The following is a 22,914-nucleotide window of genomic DNA, read 5'->3' as shown; positions in this document are numbered from 1 at the left end:
AATAAAGTTACTTTCTTTTTCTGCTTCTTTTATACGTTTCCATAGTGAGAAGAGTGCATGTAAATTTGTATAGCCAGAAAGTTTCTTGTTCTTGACTACGTTTGTACGTAGTTGTAATCAATATAATATTTATAACTTTCTACTTTGCTAACTTAATACACGTTTGTAGTCAGAAGCCTTTATAGCTTTCTTTCTTTGCTAGCACAGTGCTTATTTTTATTCAGAAAATATTTATAACTTTATTTATTTGCTATCTCAGTAAGTATCTGTAGTCAGATACTTTTATCAGGTACTCTTATAGTGCGTATTTACATACAGTCAAAAGAGTGATTAAATATTTTAATTACAAGGCTAGTATGTGTTTATAGCTGGATGAGTGTTTATGAAACTATTTCATTGCTAATTCAGTGTTTTTCTAATTGTAACTATCTTCTCAAGGCTGTTTATAACTGTATATCTTTGTGTGTTATAGTCAAAACTAATTCCCCTCCTTGCTAGTCCAATGCATATTTCCAGTTAAAAGACCGCTTACAATTTCCTTCTTTGCTATTTTAGTATACGGGTTGTTTATGAGAATAGTCTATATGTATACTTTCATTCACTGCTAGTGTTTATAGAACAATGTTTGTAATCTTATTTCTCCTCAATATTGTCAGGTGTTTTTTAAAGTTCCCCCCACTTACGATACGATATATTTATATATAATCAAAAGAATAGTTTTAACTGTTTCTTTTCAAGGCTCACACTTCCTATAGTAAGAAAATTGTTTTAGCTTGATTACTTTGCTTGCTCAGTAAGTTTTTCTAGTCAGAAATGTTTATCTAACTATTGACAGTTTGTTGCGTGTTTCTAGTCACCAGGTTAGTTATAACTACCTCTGCTTAAGTCAACAGTGTTCATCACTTTATTTCTCTGTTAGCTTAACACATGTTTCTAGTCAGAAGATGTTAATAAATAATGTTATTTTATAAGTTAAATCACGTTCTAGTGAGAATATGTTAATAAATAACTTTCTTTTTTAGGTTAGACCCCGTTTTCGTTCAGAAAGTGTTAATAAATAATTTTCTTTTATGAGTTAAACTACATTCCTAGTCAGAAGATGTTAATAAATAACTTTCTTTTTTAAGTTAGACCACGTTTCCATTCAGAAAATGTTAATAAATAACTTTATTTTCTAAATTAAACCACGTTCCTAGTAAGAAGATGTTAAATAACTTTACTTTCTGAGATAGACCACGTTTCTATTCAGAAGAGTGATTATAACTTCCTTTCTTTGCTAACTTAGTCAGAAGAGTGTTTACATTATCTTAACAAAGACCTTCTTTGCTAATATAGTACATATTTATAGTCAGAAGAAGGTTTATAACTTCCTTTCTTTGCTAATATTGTACATGTTTATAGTCAGAAGAATGTTTATAACTTCCTTTCTTTGCTAACTTAGTCAGAAGAGTGTTTACAGTATCTTAACAAAGACTTTCTTTGCTAATATAGTACACGTTTATAGTCAGAAGAAGGTTTATTCTTTCTTTGCTAATATTGTACATGTTTATAGTCAAAAGAATGTTTATAACTTCCCTTCTTTGCTAATATTGTACATGTTTATAGTCAGAAGAATGTTTATAACTTCCATTTTTTACTAAGATAGTTATTAGTAATATCAGATTAGCGTTTATAATTTTATTTCTTTGCAAGACTAGTACGTGTTTATGGTCAAAAGACTACTTATGACTTTCTTCAATAAGCTAGTGTGTGTTTCTAGAACGTAAAGTGTTTATAAATTTATTTGCTCAATTAATGTGTGTTTCTAGTGTTTATAACTTTCTTTTTTGAGCTCAGTTTATGTTCATCGTCAAAAGAGTACAAAATAGCATTTCATTTGTAATTTGTTACAGGATCCTTATGTATACACAGGAAAAGAACGGGGGAGAAAGAGTCCCCTTTGCATCCACTGATCATAAAATGAGCTCCAACTTCTAGTCAAAATTTCCCAAATGAAACGTTATTGCAAAGTCTTTGTCATGTATATATATATATTATACGTTACATGTATATATATATTATACATTACATGAGGTCTGATATAGATCGATTAGTGATACAGACGACATATAAGTTCAAACCAGAAACTATGGTAACCATTTTTGTTAATACAGTATTTAAGTAATGTTATTTATAAATATCTAATGGCGAACTAACAAGGTATATTTTGTAGCAACACCACGTTTCAACTGAAGCTTTTGGTTTAGTAACACAGCTGTCTGAGGGGTTGTGGCTTAGCCAAAAGCTTCGTCAGCAAACAAATGGTATTTTAAAACCATTATATTTTCTCTTTACTGGAAGCTATATCGGGTTAGTTAAGAGTAAAGTATTACAAAACAAATGCTGATCTTAATATAACGTGTATGTGTTTTTTTTTCACGATAATATTACATTACAAATATTTAAATTCTATATTTTTAGAATATCCTTAGATAATGTGGCTATGGCAGACTTACATTACAGATGGGTACATACAGTGATGGGGTTTGAAGAGAACGCCGTTGCTCTTGTTAACATAAAGAAAATAAATCGTTTCTTTGATGAAAGAAATAAAAAAAGAACGAAGCTCTATCAAAATGGTCAAATACCTGATTGTGAGAACACACAGCATATTTCAAGAGTTCCCCTAGTTAACGTTATTCTAACAATTTTGGAATACAACAGAACTTTGTAATTCGATCACGATATCGGAATCTGTTGTGTTTTTTTACGATTATGCAGTGTCTTCATAGTTAAAAAAATCTAGTTATTTTCAGATGATTTTATTAAATTGGAAAGAAACCGTTGACAAAGATGTCGCTGTTATACTGACCTCGATATTAAGGAAAAGAAGGGATAAAAACAGGTTTTTTCACAACTAATGTCGAAGAAACAACTTTAATAAACCTTTCACTTACACATGATTCGTGTATGCAAGTTCCTAAACTTTTTATAATATAAATAAATAAAACCCACGTTGCTATATTCCCAGAAATATGGTTAATTAATCGAACTGTCTGGAAAACCGATAAGAAGAAGGTGGTATCAGTTCCAGCATCACATACGAAAAGAAACGTGTAGTGTCTTTTTGTGGACATCTACTGGCAGGAGTCACAAATAGCATGCTTAAAGAGACAAGAAAAATTTAGTTCATTTGGTTCAAGTAGTCGCTATCTATAAGTGTTGGTTTGTTTTCATTTCCTGCAGCAAGCATTCCTGTGGATACAACGGTGTTGAAACAGGCGAGGACCAGATAATATATAATAGTTTGTCTGAACACGTGTACAAATAACGTGATGTTTAACACTTTTCCGTTAAAGATTTTCAGGTCGCTTAAACTGTTAACCAAAGTAAAATCTGTATGTCGATGTGCAAGGATAAAGGCTTATTTAATATTTTGGTACTTAAAACAGCCCAAGTGATCAAGATTCAACAGCACGGTCTAATAGAGATTTAATCTGCATTTTTATCAAACCCCTGAGTCATATATAATCGGGTAAAAACGACAGATGTAGAGAAATATTAAGTCACCAAGTTTAGAACTACAGTAAAACAAAACAATTGTTTCCTTAAATTTTTAAATTTAACAAAACTGTCCTTTCATTGGATGTTTTCACGAAACCACTACTGCATATGACATGTATAAAATATATGCGGTGATAATATAAAAACTAACGTACATATGTATACATTTTTAAGCCTTAAGCAGTTTTCATTTTGTAATTAAAATTTTAACCCAAATCATTGAATAGTAATTTAAATTAAAATACTATAAAATGTGTCTCTTTATTTTGAACAATGATTTTTATTACTATTTCCCAATACTTCTATTATTTTCAAGTGAAAAGGTTCTCCCGAGACACTGACAGAAACTTTTTTATGAACAGGATGTCTGTATCAAAACTAACATCTGTAGGACTAATCCATAACCACTGAGAATGAAGCCAAACATGGAAAGGTAGCCTAAAGAAAACCACAAGTGAAGAACATGTTTATTTTCAAAGACGATGTGGAATGGTCTAGTTACGCCACAGTAAAAATGTACAAATATAAAGAGAACATTCATATCCAAGGAGAAGCCGTTAACAAATAAACAATCACTGTAAGTTTTACATACTAACAAGTTATATGTGTTAACTATCTTATTATGTCTTTAAAGATGAGATATTAATGAAGCTTTTAAAAGACTCGAATACTAACATTTGTGTAATCCCAGTCAATATGGACATAGAGAAATAAACCAACTAACCTACTGTTTTAGTTAAATAACTTAATCTATATCAACAAATGCAGAATACAGCTAACATCTGTAGGACTAATCCGTAACCACTGAGAAAGAAGCCAAACAGTGGACGTCAGCCTATCATGATGTAGTGGTTATTATGTGTATAACCGAATCTGCACAAGCGAACGTAGCAAAAACTTCCCTAACGTATACATTACGGACTTGGCCAACAGAAATGTAACAAGAGTTCCTCAGCACTGTTCTTTTACTTCCCTGCTAAATAATAGTATCTATCATCTGGTGAGATTATATAACTCATAAAAATAATATAACTTCAACAGAAAAGTTTCCAGCTTCCATTTCTAATGAAACAGAGTGCCGCGTCACGAGATTATAATATTCATATTCATTTCCAGTGTGAAAAAATAGCATAAATAGAAAAGTAGGACTTCGCGAATGATGTCCAAATACCACAAGTGTTTGTTAACAGGGTATGATTTTAGATATCTGCTAAACCTTAAGTTGGCGCACACCCCCATGCTCCATCACTCCTATCGGTCATTAAGTTTATAACAAGATCCCATCTACTTTGTCTCATAAAATATCTAAACGATGCTATTTATAGAAGCTATAACTTATCTCAATAGCTAAAGACCTTCATCCGCTGGTACGAGTTAGTGTCAGTATTAGGCTTTGAGAGAACAAGTAAACCTGAAATCTGTAGAACTTCAGTGACTCCTATTATCAGTTCTCTTCAATCCATAATGAACTGCTTCCTATTCAAATTGCAAAAGATATTTCTTCTTTAGTTGTTTCAATGAAGCTCAGCGCATTTTCATTTCAGTAACATAACTTTTCTTAGAATCTGGCTCCAAAGGACAGAATTATAATTACAATTCTCTTATTCAACTGAGCATTTTCAAATACAGAGTTACATAAAATAAAAACGTTCACAAAGTTAACGTACCTCACGCTGCAAAACACTTCAGCGCAGAAGCACTGAATTTTTTCAACTCAACTTTTTTTTTGTCAGGTAACATAAAAACCGAAATCATAAGTATAGCATTTTGCAAAGCGGTCATCTTTGTCATGGTTCTGGCAGTTGGTGTAACTTTTTAACAATTTCTTAAATTATTTCTATCAGCTTAAGTCATCTCACCAGTGCGTATAAACGACGGCCCAAGCGAAAATAACTTTTTCTGTCTCTCTTTATAGGTCGATATATATATTATCTGTCTTTCCAAATCCAGTGGCTTTATTGTTTCTGTAGAAACACAAACGTGGAAGGGGAAATAGAAGCTATCCGGCTGCTCAGAAGGAAATGGTCCTCGATTTTTCCTGATACAAATCTGTGTGCAGTGTGGAGAATTAAATTTCCCCAGTCTTCTGGGAGTCAGCTCTCGCACTGAGATCCAGTGCAAAACTTATGCAGCTACAAGTATGGTCACGTGAGAAGCGAGGGCATTATCACGAGCAGATAGAGGGATATGTGTTTGTTCACTAAATCAGTGGGTGTTTACCAAACCAACAGAATCTCCGTTGCTTAATAGACCTTATCGTATCAGGATATAATATCATGTTAATGTATACAGTAAACCGCAGAATGTAACGTTTTATTAACACACACGCACATATTCAAATATATTCATCGAGAATAAGAGCATGTTATTACTGGATAATGATAGATATATAAATAATTGCATACTTAAAGTTCAATCAGCAATCTTTTAATTTGTAACCGTAAATTGATAACTATGGAGAGCAAAAAACGAAACCATTGTCTTTATTCCTATTGATAATTAGAACTGGCGTTGTTTGTTATCAGAGAAAAATAGATACCACTTAATTCTCAATAGACTTATACGTGGCTTTTGACGTTTACTTCGATTGAATTATTTTGGTAAGTTGGCAATACTGGATAGTACTTTAATTCGTGTTTTGAAGGAAATTAAAGTGTTTTCTTTCTTTTTTTCAGTTATCTCCATGGTAATTACATTTCTGTTATTTCCCTTTGTTTACTGTCTTAAAATATCTCGACATATTTGTTTATGTGTCTACAAACTATCTATTTGTACTCGAGTTTAAGTAATACACGGAAACACAAACCGTTTATTTACACAGTGGCCGCGAGTAAGCACGTTCAATGTGTTATTGACCACGTGCACACAACAAATTCACGTGAGGTTTGCTGCTGAAAAAATTCTTTACTTCAATTTAAATACAGCTAAATGGATAGCGTCAGTGACATATCTGACATGTTTCACCCATCGCACGTCGCCTTCACGAACTGCTTGTAAATACACACAGTTTTCCTTGTATGGAATCACAACAGTGTGCAATATTAAATAAACTAAGAGTAGTAAATTTTAAGCACACATATAAATCACTAAGACAGATTTTGATCTGTCCTCTTTTGTTGTTAAGCACACAGGTGCACAATGGGCTATCTGTGCTGAGCCCATAAAGGTATCGTAACTCGAACTTTAGCGGTATATGCTACTAGACTCATCGCTGAACCACCAGAGGGCACATAAAGACAAAGAGCTAAGTAAAATTATTAAACAAGTTTACGTTTCCTACATGTATTATTTAATAAGAAAAAGCATTTAATCTTGCGAGAACTTATCCAGTATTATATATCAATATATCGAAAATACTTTATTGGAAGAGCATTGATTTTGTGGGTTTTGCTAATAATACTTTTGTCTGAAAACTTTATTTTGAAAGTACTTTATTTTAAAGTAAAAATGGATTGATTACAGATTAGTGTTTGTATAACCATATCATGTACATTGTGTGTCTTTATTACAATTGAATATTTCACATATGATAATGCTATCCCATAACAATGCATTTCTTCCTGCATTATTTTTCACCAGTGATAAAAAAACGCAGAGTTACACATACACTTACTTTTTTGGAGAGTCATAATTGACAAAGATGCGAAAAATACAGGTGAGTGTCCCCAGCCTTCCTACCAAAATACACGTAACATTCTCTATTCTATTCCAATATCCTTTATAGACACATAGATAATTCTTATTAAAATAAATCAAATATAAGTAATTTGTGTCACTGTGATTTGTTTTTGAACTAGTTATTGTTGCGTTCTGCAAATGATATTTAGTGAACTGAATTTAAGTTAATCTAATGATCTAATAAATCCAGTTATAACATCGCATAAGGAAATACAGGCTTTAAAAAACTATTAACACATTAAACTGCATTAACACGATACTGTAATGCTACCACACCAGTAAATCACGCACATACGAACATAAATACACACATATTTATATATAGGCAGATAGTTCCATAACTAGTAAAGAATAATAGCATTAAGGTAAGAAAGCTATTTATAATCATATACTATTACTGTGTATGTACCAACACTTGACCATTGAAGTTAAAAAATTCCAGTGGGCGTCCGAGATGGGGGAAGAAGAGGGTCACTTGCCCCAACCTGAAAACTGATAAACATAATTCTTTATTTATATATTCAGCATATGTATATATATATATATATTCAGTCCACAAGTTCACACTACTACTTTGCCTCCCCGCCCTAGGAAGAATTTCTGCGGGCGACTAAGAATGGGTTTAGTCTACTTCACTCAAATTTTTACACAAACTAATGTGAGCTTATTAACGATGAAATTGAAAATTGATTTGGATGATTTAAAAACGTTTAAAATGGCCGAAGAGATACAGCAATGTGAAGCGTTGACAGTGACAGTAATTATTACTGTCTCTTCAAGATAAATGAAAATTGTGAAGCCTTGACAGTGACAGTAATTACTACTGTCTCTTCAAGATAAATAAAAATTGTGAAGCCTTGACAGTGACAGTAATTACTATTGTCCCTTCAAAATAAATGAAAATTGTGAAGCCTTGACAGTGACAGTAATTACTTCTGTCTCTTCAAGATAAATGAAAATTGTGAAGCCTTGACAATTACAATAATTACTACTGTCTCTTCAAGATAAATAAAAATTGTGAAGCCTTGACAGTGACAGTAATTACTATTGTCCCTTCAAAATAAATGAAAATTGTGAAGCCTTGACAGTGACAGTAATTACTTCTGTCTCTTCAAGATAAATGAAAATTGTGAAGCCTTGACAATTACAATAATTACTACTGTCTCTTCAAGAAAAAATTGTGAAGTCTTGACAGCGACAGTAATTACTACTGTCTCTTCAAGATAAATGTAAATTGTGAAGCCTTGACAATGACAGTAATTACTATTGTCCTTTCAGAATAAATGAAAATTGTGAAGCCTTGAAAGTGACAGTAATTACTTCTGTCTCTTCAAGATAAATGAAAATTGTGAAGCCTTGACAATTACAATAATTACTACTGTCTCTTCAAGATAAATAAAAATTGTGAAGTCTTGACAGCGACAGTAATTACTACTGTCTCTTCAAGATAAATGTAAATTGTGAAGCCTTGACAGTGACAGTAATTACTATTGTCCTTTCAGAATAAATGAAAATTGTGAAGCCTTGACAGTGACAGTAATTACTTCTGTCTCTTCAAGATAAATGAAAATTGTGAAGCCTTGACAATTACAATAATTACTACTGTCTCTTCAAGATAAATAAAAATTGTGAAGCCTTGACAGCGACAGTAATTACTACTGTCTCTTCAAGATAAATGTAAATTGTGAAGCCTTGACAGTGACAGTAATTACTTCTGTTTCTTCAAGATAAATGTAAATTGTGAAGCCTTGACAGTGACAGTAATTACTTCTGTTTCTTCAAGATAAATGAAAATTGATAATTTGTAATATCATATTAATGAAATCAACCTTTCTTAAAGCTATTTTACTCCATTGTAATCTAATTTTATAGTCCATCACTACACACCTGTAAGTGTGACTTTCGGATTGTCATACCTGTCTAGCTGCTGGCAATCCAGACTGCTACTATTTTTTCATTGGTCCCTTGAGTTTTGGTAACTTTCTTGAAAGAACGGAAAAATTATTCAATTTGAACTTGAAACGTGGAATAAATAGCTAGTCTAGTAGATATGGACAAAGAATACACACAGTTTTTCCAGTTTTTGTAAAGTGTCTGACTTTACATTTTGAGAGTTTAATTTCGTGTAATTTATTTTTTAACTTCTTAAATACATCCTAGAGTCCATTAAGTCCAGTGTTCCTTGGATAATTACCTCATTGTAATGTTTAATTTTACCTTATAAATTTCATGTTTTAGGTATATATTATTAAAATCTATGATCGCTTTTCTTAGATAATCGTTTTGTTTGGGATGTTTATTGTATAATACCCACCTTATTCTTGGTCTTCAGTTTTTGTCGAAATTTGTTTTAATCTTACGTGAGGGATATTTTGAAACTTCTAATATATCTGATTTCTTTCTTTTTCACAACGGTTGTAACTTATTAATTCACAGATGATTCGTTCTTATGTTTACAATTTGTTGTTTTGTAGTCATTTCAAATGGTAGTCATACAAAAGTATTATAGTCTATACAACGAAACTGTGACTTCTAAAACAAAGAAAAAACAATGTATAAATAATGATGCTTTCATGTAACATAAATATAAAAAATATACTTATGACACCATCCTGTGATCTATAGCTATGATTTAGAAATGTAAATAGTGCTGTCTTCGCTATTTATATCTTATGGGGCACGGGTTGGCTCCATACTATAACTTTGAATTTTTGAAGTAGCGAACACGGTTCGAATCCGTGCGATAACAGAAGTAATTTCCTGCATATTGAATTGTGAGGGCGTTATAAGAGTGACAGTCAATCCTTTAGTGTACATGGTGAGTGAAAGCTTGCTGTTGAGTGGCCTTTTTCCTGGTCATTAGTTCGAAATTAAGTTGACGACTGACAGCCTCAGCTTTGCTATAAATGTAAAATACAAATACTGTAGTATATGTAGAAAAATTAATGCAATATTGTCTTCGTGATCTATTGTATATGTGGAACAATGTAAGTAATATTGTCTTTGTGATCTATTATGTATATGTAGAACAATGTATGTAATCTTGTCTTCGTGACCTATTGTATATGTGGAACAATGTGTGTAATATGGTCTTCGTGATCTATAGTATATACAGAACAATGTATGTAATATTCTCTTTGTGATCTATTGTATATGTAGAACAATGTATGTAATATTGTCTTCGTGATCTATAGTACGTAAAGTACAACGTAATAACGTCATTACGATCTATGATTTGTTTAGAACAATGTATGAAACATTTTCTTTACGATCTATGGTTTGTTCAGAGCAGTGTAAATAAAATTATTTTACTAGAGCGTTTTGTTAAATAATTAAAATAAAAATAAAACGTGTATACGCTGTTAGTTGTGTGGTGGAAATACACACCAAACTGTTATAACACTCACAGTGTTTATTTTACTGTTAAGAAATGAAGCTTCGTCTATTTTATCACTAGGAAAAATAATATTCATATAAACTTTATTTCCTTTCACCTGCTATTTTAGCCTTGCAGATATTATTACACAGCCTGACGAATTCACGATTATTTCTACCTGAATAGAACGTAAATAATAGGCTAAGTATGGCAAACTTATATAAAACCTGAAATTTATTATTGCTCAGGTCTCACTGTTTTCATTGAGATTAAAGTTACAGATAGAAGAACATTTCTTTTGTTGAATTTGTGATTCTTTTTGAAAATAAATTGACGACATGGCAAAGAAAGGCTGCTGTATCGTTAGGCCTCGCCTCCAAGTTTCTGATACAGAGTGATGCGATGTTGCCATTCAAGCAACCAATCAGTAATCGTCTTATGCAATATGATGAGTAAAAGTTCAAGCCAGGCGGAGCAAAACGTTCCATTCACGAGCGACTTGACCAAAAACCACGCCCTGGCTGAAGCTTTACTGCACGAACAGGTCAAGTGGCGAAGAGGAAAGTGGAAAACGTTGAGTCAGGCTCAATTTATAGTAGAAGCTGTTACTTCGAGGACAGAGGAAGACATTCCCGCTCTGAGAATAGAAAAGGTAAAGGTAATTTGTTGTTTTAAGCTGCTAAGAATCTATATATGTTATGTACATATATTAAAATTGTGATCAATTCTGTCAATAACTCTTTTCAAGATAAGTATCTATATTGAAAATTCGATTTGTGCACAGTTGTATCAAAAATAATTTATTATTTTATATTCAGTGAAGTATATCTTATTACACTCCTTCAGTTTATTTTATACACGCGGCCGACGTTTCTGTTGCGTTGTTCTAAGTTTCAGGAAGGCATAAAAAATGGTATTGGTGTGTTGACCTGAATGTTTAGTAAGACATGACCGAATGGTACTGATGCGTTGAATCAATCTGAGTTTCAGGGCACCCCAATGGCACAACGGTATGTCTGTGGACTTACAACGCTAGAAACCAAGTTTCGATACTCGTGGTGGACAAAGTACAGATAGTCCACTCTGTAGCTTTGTGAATAACTTCAAATAAACAAACAAATTAGCTTTAGGAGGACATGACCAACGGTATTCGAGTGTTGTCTTGAGTTTTTAGGAAGACAAAACCAGGAATCAAACATAGGTTAAATGACGTTTCACCTCTTGAGGACTTCAACCGTTCATGTTTCAGGTCTTCTGGTTGTTAGGTCAAACTGGGTCACAAAAGGAAGTTTAACTCTTTCAAATTGCCAAATTATCTGGGTATGACAGATGTTATAAGCGGATTATTTTCAGTTTTGAAGACATGACTGATGTTATTGGTACGTTGTTCAAGATTTTCAGAAAGACATAACCAAAACCGACGTTTCTTGTGAATTTCTTTATTTTCTTTTGTTTTGTGATTCAGTGAGCAGAGTATCACTCTTATAATATAGCTTAACTTTTAAGTCCATCTTGGCAAATATTTAAAAACTCTCTGATTAATATTTGTATCTGAGTCTCTGCTGTAAGGAAGTCATTGTGAAATCTTGTATAGTACTTACATGGTTTTCGAGACTTCTGACGACGAAGTGGTCATCATATCGTGTGACCAAACCTCGAGTTCATATTTTTCGGGAAGTGTATAGTAAATACTATCATGGATGTTGCACCTTCAAGACCACAATTGGTGTCTTAATATTAGTCTTCTAATAATTTCATTTCAGCAAGAACAAGCACACAGTCCAGCCTTGGACACAAAATATGGACAATTTTAAAATAGAAACTTACGATGGAAGTTCAGCTTGTTTGAATTTCATGCAAAACTACATGAGAACTATCTAGACTAGCTACCCTTCATTTAGCAATGAAAGACTAGAGGGACAACAGCTTGTTATCACCATCCACTGCCAACTCTTGGGCTACTCATTTATTAACGAATAAAGTGATTGACCGTCACATTATAGCAAACATGTTTGATGGGACGGGAATTTGAACCCAAAATCTGCAAGTCAAGCGTCCTAATCATCTGGCTGTGCCGGTCCATAATTTAAAATAATTAAAATGGTATACAGTTTTACAAAAACAACTGTAACGCAATCCTACGTTTGTGTTATTCCAATATCTATTTAATAGCGGTCAACTGTAACATAACTAGAAAGACAACGTGTACAATTAAAGCTATAAATTTATGTGAATTTATGTGAATACGAACTCTTAACGAGGTATGTGTACAGAAACCAATTTTATAGAATGCTCAGAAATATACGTGTTTAGGACATAGGAATATTCCATGTTATTTTATTTAATGTATGTTGCTAGGAGCATAAATGGTTAAACTTTCATCTCATACCGTGTTTGATGTTCACGTGTATGTTGATTAGAAACCTTCAGCTAGCCTCTAAACTGTAATGTCTTCCTTTCAAACACTTCGAACATTATATATATATATATATATATATATACATTGTAGCATTGACTATTATTGCATCGCAGTGTGGCTGTTTTGTAGGATTTTCAAGTCAATACTTAGTATAATTTCTTTTTAAATATTAGTGTTATTACAAGCCTTGCACGGCCAGATGGGTTAAGGCGTTCGACTCGTAATCTGAGGATCGCGGGTTCGTATTCCCTTCGCACCAAACATGCTCTCCATTTCAGTACGGGGGGCGTTATAATGTTATGATCAATCCCACGATTCATTGGTAAAAGAATAGCCCAAGAGTTGCTAAATTAAGGACGGCTAGTGCATATAGCCCTCGAGTAGCTTTGTGCGAAATTCAAAAACAAACAATTAAAGTGTAATGAGAATGTTAAATTTCTGTTTCCTCCCAGTTTACCACTTTTTTATTTGTAATTTTTTCATATATCTATGCGAACCTCACACATGGTTCAGCACGGTATTAACAATAATTTTGTTCACTATGTTTATACTGAGAGTACCTGATGATCAAGACATTTCAACCTTTGGTGTTAACAAACAATTATCAAAGTGGATCGAGACAGCTAGTCCACTGTATAAACAATTTATATCAAAGTATGATTTTATGGAGAATAACTCTTCATGACACGTCTGTTAATATTATACATGAGCAAATAAAACACCTCTGTAAAAGTGATGTGTTTCTCTCTGTGAACATGTAATGAACTCGGAGCCGATAGTTAAAAGAAATAAGAGATACAGGTCTAAACATATGTTTCTCTTCGCATTTACTATATCTGCGTCTGCCTATGAGTCAAGTAGAATATATAATTTTCCCAAACTGTCCAAGTCATTTTATTTATTTATTTTAGGTCAAGCGAGTAGATTTAGTTTAAAAGATATATATATATATGTACATAAATCTAAGATATTTCAAATTGGTCAAATAATTAAATATTGTATAGAAGCTACACATGTTTATATTTATATAGATGTACATGAATCTAAGATATATCACATTGATCAAATTATTAGATTTTGTTTAGAAGTTGTATATATATATATATAAAACATTTAAAGTTGATCGTGTAATTAGACTTTCTTTAGAATTTTGTCATCTATATATATATATGTGTGTGTGTGCCTTTTCTAGTTAGGGAAGTGATCAGATTTTATTTATAATTAATTATATTTTTCTACATCATTTCAAGTTAGTCAAGTAGTTTGTTTTTGAAAATATGAAATTATCTTGTAGCAGAAATGTAAATAGATATTAAACATAAGTACATAAAACAACGATTCTTTCGCGCACAATTAAAGTTAAATTACAGCTCCACATGTTTCGGCTGTATTTCACTACTATCATTAGTGGCGACGACAGTAAAGTAATTCTGAAACGTGTAAGTTGTAATAATGTTGTTTTTATATGTGTTTCAATGATTGAACTCTGACTGGAATTTAGCTGTATATAAACTATTTCTAGTTGTCCGATTAGCATTACGTAGCTTGTTCAATTCGATACAGTCGTGGCAAAATATGAAAGTACAATGGTGGGTATGAAATAGAATGTACATGTCTCTCATGCATGAATATCTCATTCATTCGATATCCCAGTGTAAATGATGTAGCCACTATTTTCCTTATTCAACATCTGACTGCTTAAAGTGTGTATCATTACTCACCATATTGATTTCCAAGTGTTAAGGGCAGAGTCACTGTTTCCTTTTTTGATATCGAATTATCAAGGGTGGGGTCACTATTTTTCTTATTGGACATCCGATTGCCTAGGGTGTGGCCATTAGTTTCTTTATTGTTATTCGGGTGTTAAAGGCCTGATATTAATAATTTCCCTTACGGATTTTCAAACATTACGAGCATGGTCACTATTTTTCATATTTGAAGGACGTGTCAAAAAGTTCCGTTATAGAAGACAATAGTTTTATAGATCTGGTTTCATACTTCCCGATCTTTGTGTTATATGACTTTCCTTACCTGACCATTTGATAAAATACATACAATACTAGTTTTTATTAGAAATTATAAACTTCTTCCATACAAGCAGACTATACTACTTAATAGCTACCACCCGAGTAAGAAATCGGGTTTCGATACCCGTGGTGGGCAGAGCACTGATAGCCTATTGTGTAGTTAAGATGATGATAAGTGTAAAAATAAAAAATATATAATTACTAATTCTCTATAGAACATTTAATATCTTGACATTTTCAACTTTAAGCTGTTGTTGTTTTCAGTATAATGTCTTATCATTAACCACATTTAACATACATCCTTCAGACAGCAACTAAGATATCGGAATCATTCTGAGAGACCAAAAGGACTTTACAACTTGGCGAGAATGTTGTTCAACGGATAATATTAGTATATAACAGAAGTAAAAAATGCATATTGTTATATTCTAGGTGTAACAGGTCACTAAGCTTCTATAGTAGGAGTTAGCTTTGATAATTTTTTCTTTTCTTTTTTCTTTCTGTAAAAGTTCATCCAGGTCACGCAGTACGACAGTGTGTTTACAAATTTTGACGTTCGGTACACATGAAACTGCATTTTATTCATATACAAATGTTTTATTCATTAAAAATACACGTCAAATACGAAGACACCTGTACAATAAATATATTTTCTACTCAGTACAAAAATAAATATACAATTCAGCTTCCCTCCCTAAGTTTATTAACACCTACGAGTTTGATTGATTTTATTTCGATTTTAACAGCCAATGCACTTCTTTTCTTTTAAAACCTTGTTTAACAATGCTGTTAGACTTGGTTAGCAAAAGTGTAATGTAGTATTTGCAAAGAATACTTGCTCGTAAAAACATATACAAGGTTTCCCATTTTTTCTGTCAGAGCTCTGGATACATTCGATACGAATAGAGAACAAAAAGTAAATAACCAAATAACCATTAATCTTCTTTTTTTTTTTGCTGCGGCAAAGCGGCTCATAGAATGGCTCTGACCTTTTTTTTTTTTTTTCAAGTACAGGTTTTTAGCTCATAGCTCCATCTTTAGACCTATTTGAGATCTAATTACAACCGCAGCTATTGCGGATTTCCTCTTGTCGTATTCTCAGTTGTATAAAAGAATTACAGTTCTTTATCATTTTATAAAGTAATAACGACACTTAATTTTTCTAATACGTTACGCAAGTAATGTGATCTATATAGTAATGCTGATTTTCAACATTAAGTCTATGGAATATATAAGTTAATTTTATATATACCGTTCACTGAAGATTATTGTGTTCTATAAATATTCCGTTTAGAAGTAAGCAAACAAACGGATGATTTAGTAACTTTAATGGGTAGTTTGATATTCGTGAAAGCCACACAGAAACTACCTGAGCTAGACGTCTCTAAATTTTAAGATATTAGACTAGAGAAGTTACATCTTGTCAACAGCACCCATCGCCAGCTCTTGGACTTCTCTAATTGGATAGTGGAATTATAACGTATCCACAGCCCCTAAGTAAAGTGCTTGATTTTTGTGGGAACATAGCATGAACTAGGAACCCTAAGATAACACAGTCTACCAAATAATCACTATGTCACGTCTGGTACTTGAAGATACGGTGTCTTAAAATACAATATAGAATGATAAATTACGAGGTTCTTATTACACTCAGGCTGTTTAATTATCATGTAGTTAATTTATTACACTGTTTTTACTAAAGATGTGGAGAAACAGTGATATGAATATCTTTAAGCTACGATACGATTCACGTATCTTTACAACTTTTGGCAAACTTTCAGTAAACATTATGTCTTTTTTTTAAAGAAAAAATTCTAATTAATTATTTTTGCTAAAAATTAATGATTTGATAAAGGAAGATGAGGACTGAGTACTACATGTTTTCTTTATTTCTGTTATCGGCCAGATGGTTAGGTCGCTGGAATCGTAATCTGAGGGTCGCAGATTTCAATCGCCGTCACACCAAAACATGCTCGCCTTGTCACTATTGGTTGGTAAAAGTGTATCCCAACAGTTGGCTGTGAGTAGTGATGACTACTACTCTCCTTCTAGTCAGGCCTGGCATGGCCAGGTGGTTAAGGCACTCGACTCGTACTCTGAGGGTAGCGGGTTCTAGTCCCCGTCATACCAAAACATGCTCGCCCTTTCAGCCGTGGAGGAGTTATATGTGACGGTCAATCCCACTATTCGTTGGTAAAAGAGTAGCCCAATAGTTGGATGTGGATGGTGATGACTAGCTGCCTCCTCTCTAGTCTTACACTGCTAAATTAGGGATGGCTGGCACAGACAGCTCTCGTGTAGCTTTGCGCGAAATTAAAAAGCAAACAAACAATTTCTTTTATTAAAAACATTACAAGCACAGTAACATAACAAATTAACAATAACAAAATAGACAGTTATTAACAAGTTATTACAAGGACAGTGACATAATAAATTAACAATAACATAATAGACAGTTATTAACACGTTTTTACAAGAACAGTGACATAAAAAATTAACAATAACATAATAGACAGTTATTAACAAGTTATTACAAGGACAGTAACATAATAATTTAACAATAACATATGAGACAGTTATTAACAAGTTATTACAAGGACAATAACATAATAGACAGTTATTAACAAGTTATTACAAGCACAGTAACATAACAAATTAACAATAACATAATAGACAGTTATTAACAAGTTATTACAAGGACAGTAACATAATAAATTAACAATAACATAATAGACAGTTATTAACAAGTTATTACAAGCACAGTAACATAATAAATTAACAATAACATAATAGACAGTTATTAACAAGTTATTTTAGTTCTCTCGCCAGCTGCCATTTAGTTGATCAAACATGAGAACCTAAAAATCATTATGAAGTGTGAAGTACTTAGATAAGACAATGTTAGTGATAGAGATAACAAATTACAGACAAGACTGTCAAACTTTATAACAAAACGTTGGTGAAACTTCTGTATGTACACCTGTACCGTATCGACTATTACGAATGCATTGTTTCATCATTTTGAAACTCTCACTGTTTACGACATTTTCGCTCTTGCATTTACGTTATAAAACCAGTGACGTTTCACATGTTTAACGGATTTATAATTTTAGGTGACTAGTGTTTAGACCACTTGCGTAGGAACGCTAATTTGTTATAAAGAATAAAACTTGTAACCTACCAAATAGAAATTTCTGGTTTAGAATAAGTTCACAAAAAACAGTATTGAAAATGATATCTTTGTTTAACAACTTTATGTCGAAGTTTTCTTAAATTATAAGTTCGTACAAGTAAAGTGTAAACTATCGTTTATGTTTTTTATTGAAATTACTTGCATATTATTCTTCTTTTTCTACAATGAATACACAAATATTCTTATTTTAATTTTGTGTTTTTTATTTCGTTTTATATCACATTGTAAACGTTAGTGTGTCACCCGAGAATCAATTTCACAATATCACGTAGTCACTAGGAGTATGGTATAGTATGGCACGAGCAATCTCTATAGCGCGGCGCTAACGGATGAGTAATGACAATATCATTAGTAGTTTATGACATAATTCTTTTAACAGCATATGTGTAGAGTTGTACTTCTGCGTGTTGTTAAAGAGGGGGCTGAGTTAAATGAGTAACTGTTAAACAATCAAGCATGTGTCAGTTAAATACCATGAGTAGTCTTAGTAGTATAAATTGTAAACATTTATAAAAGCACACTTCAAGTTAAATCTTTACAGCCGCTCATTAGTTATAAACATTAGATTGATAACGAAACTTTTATTTAAAAAACAAAATTCTTACTGTATATATATATATATATTTGTGTGTGTGTATGCACTGTGTATTGTTGTAGGTTACATTTGCACAAGACAGTTAAACTGTAAACTGTATAATATTTAGGCATAAAAAGACAAAAAATAAATAAAATTATACACTTACGCCCTCATAATTACTTTTTATGTAAATCGCCCACTGCATTATCCAAACAGTCATCTAGCCTTCGTTCACAAATGAACTTTTGATAACTTTAAAATCGTTATACTTTCTGGTATTTTTTTCAATATTATGTTCACCAAATACGTCAAACGTAACCTAACGCCTTTTTCACAAGTTCAGGACCCGGCATGGCCAGGTGGTTAGGGCGCTTGACTTGTAGTCTGAGGGTAGCGAATTCGAATCCCAGTCACACCAAACATATTATTTTGCGCCTCGCTGTGAGTAGACCCTGTAAAGTGTGTTTCTATCTGATACGGCAGATGTGAGCATCTGATTTAGTCAAAGAGAGGGTACTTTGCGATTTTAGTGACTCATAATTTTCAAATAATGGTTATTAACTTGTGTAATGAATCGTGGCCTGTTTTCTCAAGCAACTGTACCATTGGTTTAGAAGTGGTTCCACATGTTAAACACACATGCAGCCGACTTGCAACGACCAGTTATGATTGGCTGGATCGTATTCATCTAATTACTTTTCACACGACTGAAACATCCAAGTTTCATCTCTGAGGTTTATCCGTGTTTCAGGATCAGTTTTCAAAGTAACAAATGAGACAAGACTTTGAAGATTGCTATACATTGTAAAGGCTTAATGACCAATCATATGCACTTCAGATCACGTGACTCCATCATCAGATAAGTGATTTACATATTTTTTGCCTTCTCACAATAGTAATATTACATGTTCCTATTCCCTTTTTACACGATTTCTGTAATCTGTTTTGGATTGTTTTGGTGGGTTTTGATAAATTACAAACTAACAATAGATACTTATGTTCAATAACACAGCACGGTTACGATTATTTACTTTTCTTTCCATATAACTTTCATATAGAAATGCAGGGTTTAAAATTTTACTTTAAGCAAACAGAAAAATAAGATACCTTTGTTATTGGAACTACTTTTAACACAATGTAGCCCATGTGTTCACAAAAATGAAAATAATCATTTCCAGTTTTAAGAACATATTATAATACTTGAAATTGTGTACAGGAGTAGGTTATACCTGTTCATTTGTAGGTCATTTATATAAACAGTTGCCAACCTGTATGCTTACAAAGGTCAGCACTTGTATAGGTATTATACTTCCGAACGTTTATGGGATTCTGATAATTATCACCTACACTTGCAAGTTATCTCCAACAACAAGTTTTAATAAACTCATATCTTATTGAACGAAATCATTACACCTGTATAGTGCGTTGTATGTTGTATTTAATATCTCATTTTTCTATATGCATATATTCTTAACATTATGTTTTTATATCTTGTTTCTCCATATGGATACATTCTAGAACAGCATGCAATTTTATTTTTTTTAAATATATGCCTATATTCTGCAACTAAAGTCTTTATAAACTTTAAAATTTAAAGTGCGTATTTAAAAGAACAATTTGATTTGTTTATTTCTAAATAATAACTTGAAACTAATCTGTTCATGAAAAAATCAGATAATGGAAATTATGGATAGTAATCACAATCATTGCCTACTGGAAAAGTTTTTGATGGTTCTATAGAGGGACAAGCTATGGGTAGTTCATTACTCAGACCTTGCTTGATTGCAATCTGCAAAAATATTGAAGGCAGTTAATTAAACTGCGGAAGTACACTCCATTGTTACCACTAACTTTATTTGCATCTCAGGTTTTAACATTTCAAAACAACGAAATACGACTCATTTAGTCGTTTATGTATCTGGAGACATTAAAAAATCTGAACATCAAAATATTTGCATCATCACTTGGCCCGGCATGGCCAAGTGTGTTAAGGCGTTCGATTCGTAATTCGAGCATCGTGGGTTCGAATCCCGGTCGCATCAAACATGCCGTGGGGGCGTTATAATGTGACAGTCAATCCCACTATTCGTTAGTAAAAGAGTAGCCCAAGAGTTGGCGGTGGGTGGTGATGACTAGCTGTCTTCCCTCAGGTCTTACACTACTAAATTCGGGATGGCTAGCACAGATAGCCCTCGAGTAGCTGTGTGCGAAATTCAAAACAAACAAGCATCACCAATTTGTTTTAATTGCTGAAACGTTTCAAGATTTAACGGAGGGATGATTATATATTTGTGTGTACACTTACGAGTAGTCTGCTAATATATCTTCGTGACATTATATTAATATTTGATATCTGACACATTTGTATAAATACAGTTTCTATATACCTCATTAATATAAATTAACTCATAAACTTTTTCTTTTCTAGAATTCGTACATTTTATATTAAAACAGTGTTTTTGTTTTTAATTTTTTTAACAGTTTTTCTTAATAACCGAAATGTTAAACATTACTTCAGCAAGATTTTATTTCTTACTGCAAAGTTAGTAGTTCCAGATTTTTCTACTTTTTTCTTCACAGTCAGGTACATTTTAGTCAAAAAGTTTAGATCAAGAGCCCACAAATTTAAATTAGTATAGAAGTTTAGATCAAGAGACCAGAAATCTAAATTAATATAAAAGTTTAGATCAAGATCTTACATATTTAAATTAATATAAAAGTTTAGATCAACAACCCAAAGATTAAAATTAATATAAAAGTTTAGATCAAAAGCTCACAAATTTAAATTAATGTAAAAGTTTAGATCAAGATCACACATATTTAAATTAATATAAAAGTTTAGACCAACAACCCAAAGATTAAAATGAATATAAAAGTTCAAATCAAGAGCTCACAGATTTAAATTCATAAAAAAAGTTTAGATCAAGAGCACACAGATTTAATTAATATAAATGTGACTTTAAATTATAATAGCAAAAATTGAAATTTTAAGATGATTGATTGTATAAAAGTTTAAGATATAAGAATTAACAGGTGGTATATATATATATATTTAAAGTTTTTCTTAATAACCGAAATGTTAAACATTACTTCAGCAAGATTTTATTTCTTACTGCAAAGCGTTAGTAGTTCCAGATTTTTCTAGTATTTTCTTCACAGTCAGGTACATTCAAGGGCTGCTGTACTCTCTCTAAATATCAAACTGTGTTAGAAACTTCAGATGATGATACAACAAGCTTCCAACTGGTGGAATTTCTTCCAATACCAAACAATCTACAAAGTTTGCAGTGATATCTCTAATGTCACGCTCGTTGGAAGCTCTGGTATTATTGTACTGAATTGCAGTTGCAAGAGGGCTTTGCGTGGCCTAGTGGTTAGTGTTTTAGGCTGGGTAGCGAGAGGCCTACGGTTATGAGAAGTGTTGCCACTGACCGCGTTCTGCAGTTTCAACTGTAAATGTGTTATAAAAGAAGGAATCAGTCCTGCTATTTTATTCCGAAAGCCGGAAATAGCCCTTGTGACGACAAGCTGGCTGCTTTATCTCTGGTCGCTAGTTAAAAATTAGGGATGGATATGCCTGAACCATAGGGGTTTCTATTCTAATCATTTAGTCCATGCATAGGTAAGATGCCGTTCAGATTTAAAAAAATCTAATTCTAGTTGTAAGGGCTTCCATTAATTATGGTTCACTTATAGTTCAGACGATATGCAAAGTTCGTGACTTTTCACTATTATTGAGCTGTTGTTTTTTTTAAATTATTTCTTCAGGGTAGCATACAAGATTTACAGTTATTTCTGTCACAATCAAACTGTATTGAAAGTCTCAGGTTCTGCGACAACAAGCTTTCCTGTTGCTACGACTTTAGTGTTTCTTCATGTGCAGGATATATATACAGTTTTTTTTTTTTTTCTGCCATAATCAAGCTGAGTTGAAAGTCGCGAGCATTCACAACAGACTTCCTTGGTGGTACGACTTTTATGTTTATTCACACTCAAAATAATAAACAAAGTTTACAGCGATTTTCCTGTTGCTACTGAGCTGTGTTGGAAATCGTGTTCTTCGTATTTACTTTTTCCAGTTGCTACAGATTCAAATAAACA

The 22,914-nt window shown here is 32.4% G+C and overlaps 1 protein-coding gene across 2 annotated transcripts in view; it reads left to right on the top strand.

The window, feature by feature from the left end:
* The first annotated feature begins 11,114 nt into the window (after positions 1 to 11,114).
* LOC143223128 (doublesex- and mab-3-related transcription factor A2-like) overlaps positions 11,115 to 22,914 on the top strand; it is a 34,203-nt gene continuing 22,403 nt past the window's right edge. The window contains exon 1 of one of the 2 annotated variants that reach the window (XM_076450634.1): positions 11,115 to 11,249. The gene's annotated coding sequence lies outside the window, so the exon portion shown is untranslated. Of the gene's footprint in view, positions 11,250 to 16,954; positions 17,064 to 22,914 lie in introns of those variants that run through there. The other variant, XM_076450635.1, reaches the window with a different exon arrangement.

This window comes from Tachypleus tridentatus, chromosome 8 (assembly GCF_004210375.1).
Source record: "Tachypleus tridentatus isolate NWPU-2018 chromosome 8, ASM421037v1, whole genome shotgun sequence".
NCBI classification, from domain to species: Eukaryota; Metazoa; Arthropoda; class Merostomata; order Xiphosura; family Limulidae; genus Tachypleus; species Tachypleus tridentatus.
This window is presented reverse-complemented; position numbering and strand designations above follow the sequence as displayed.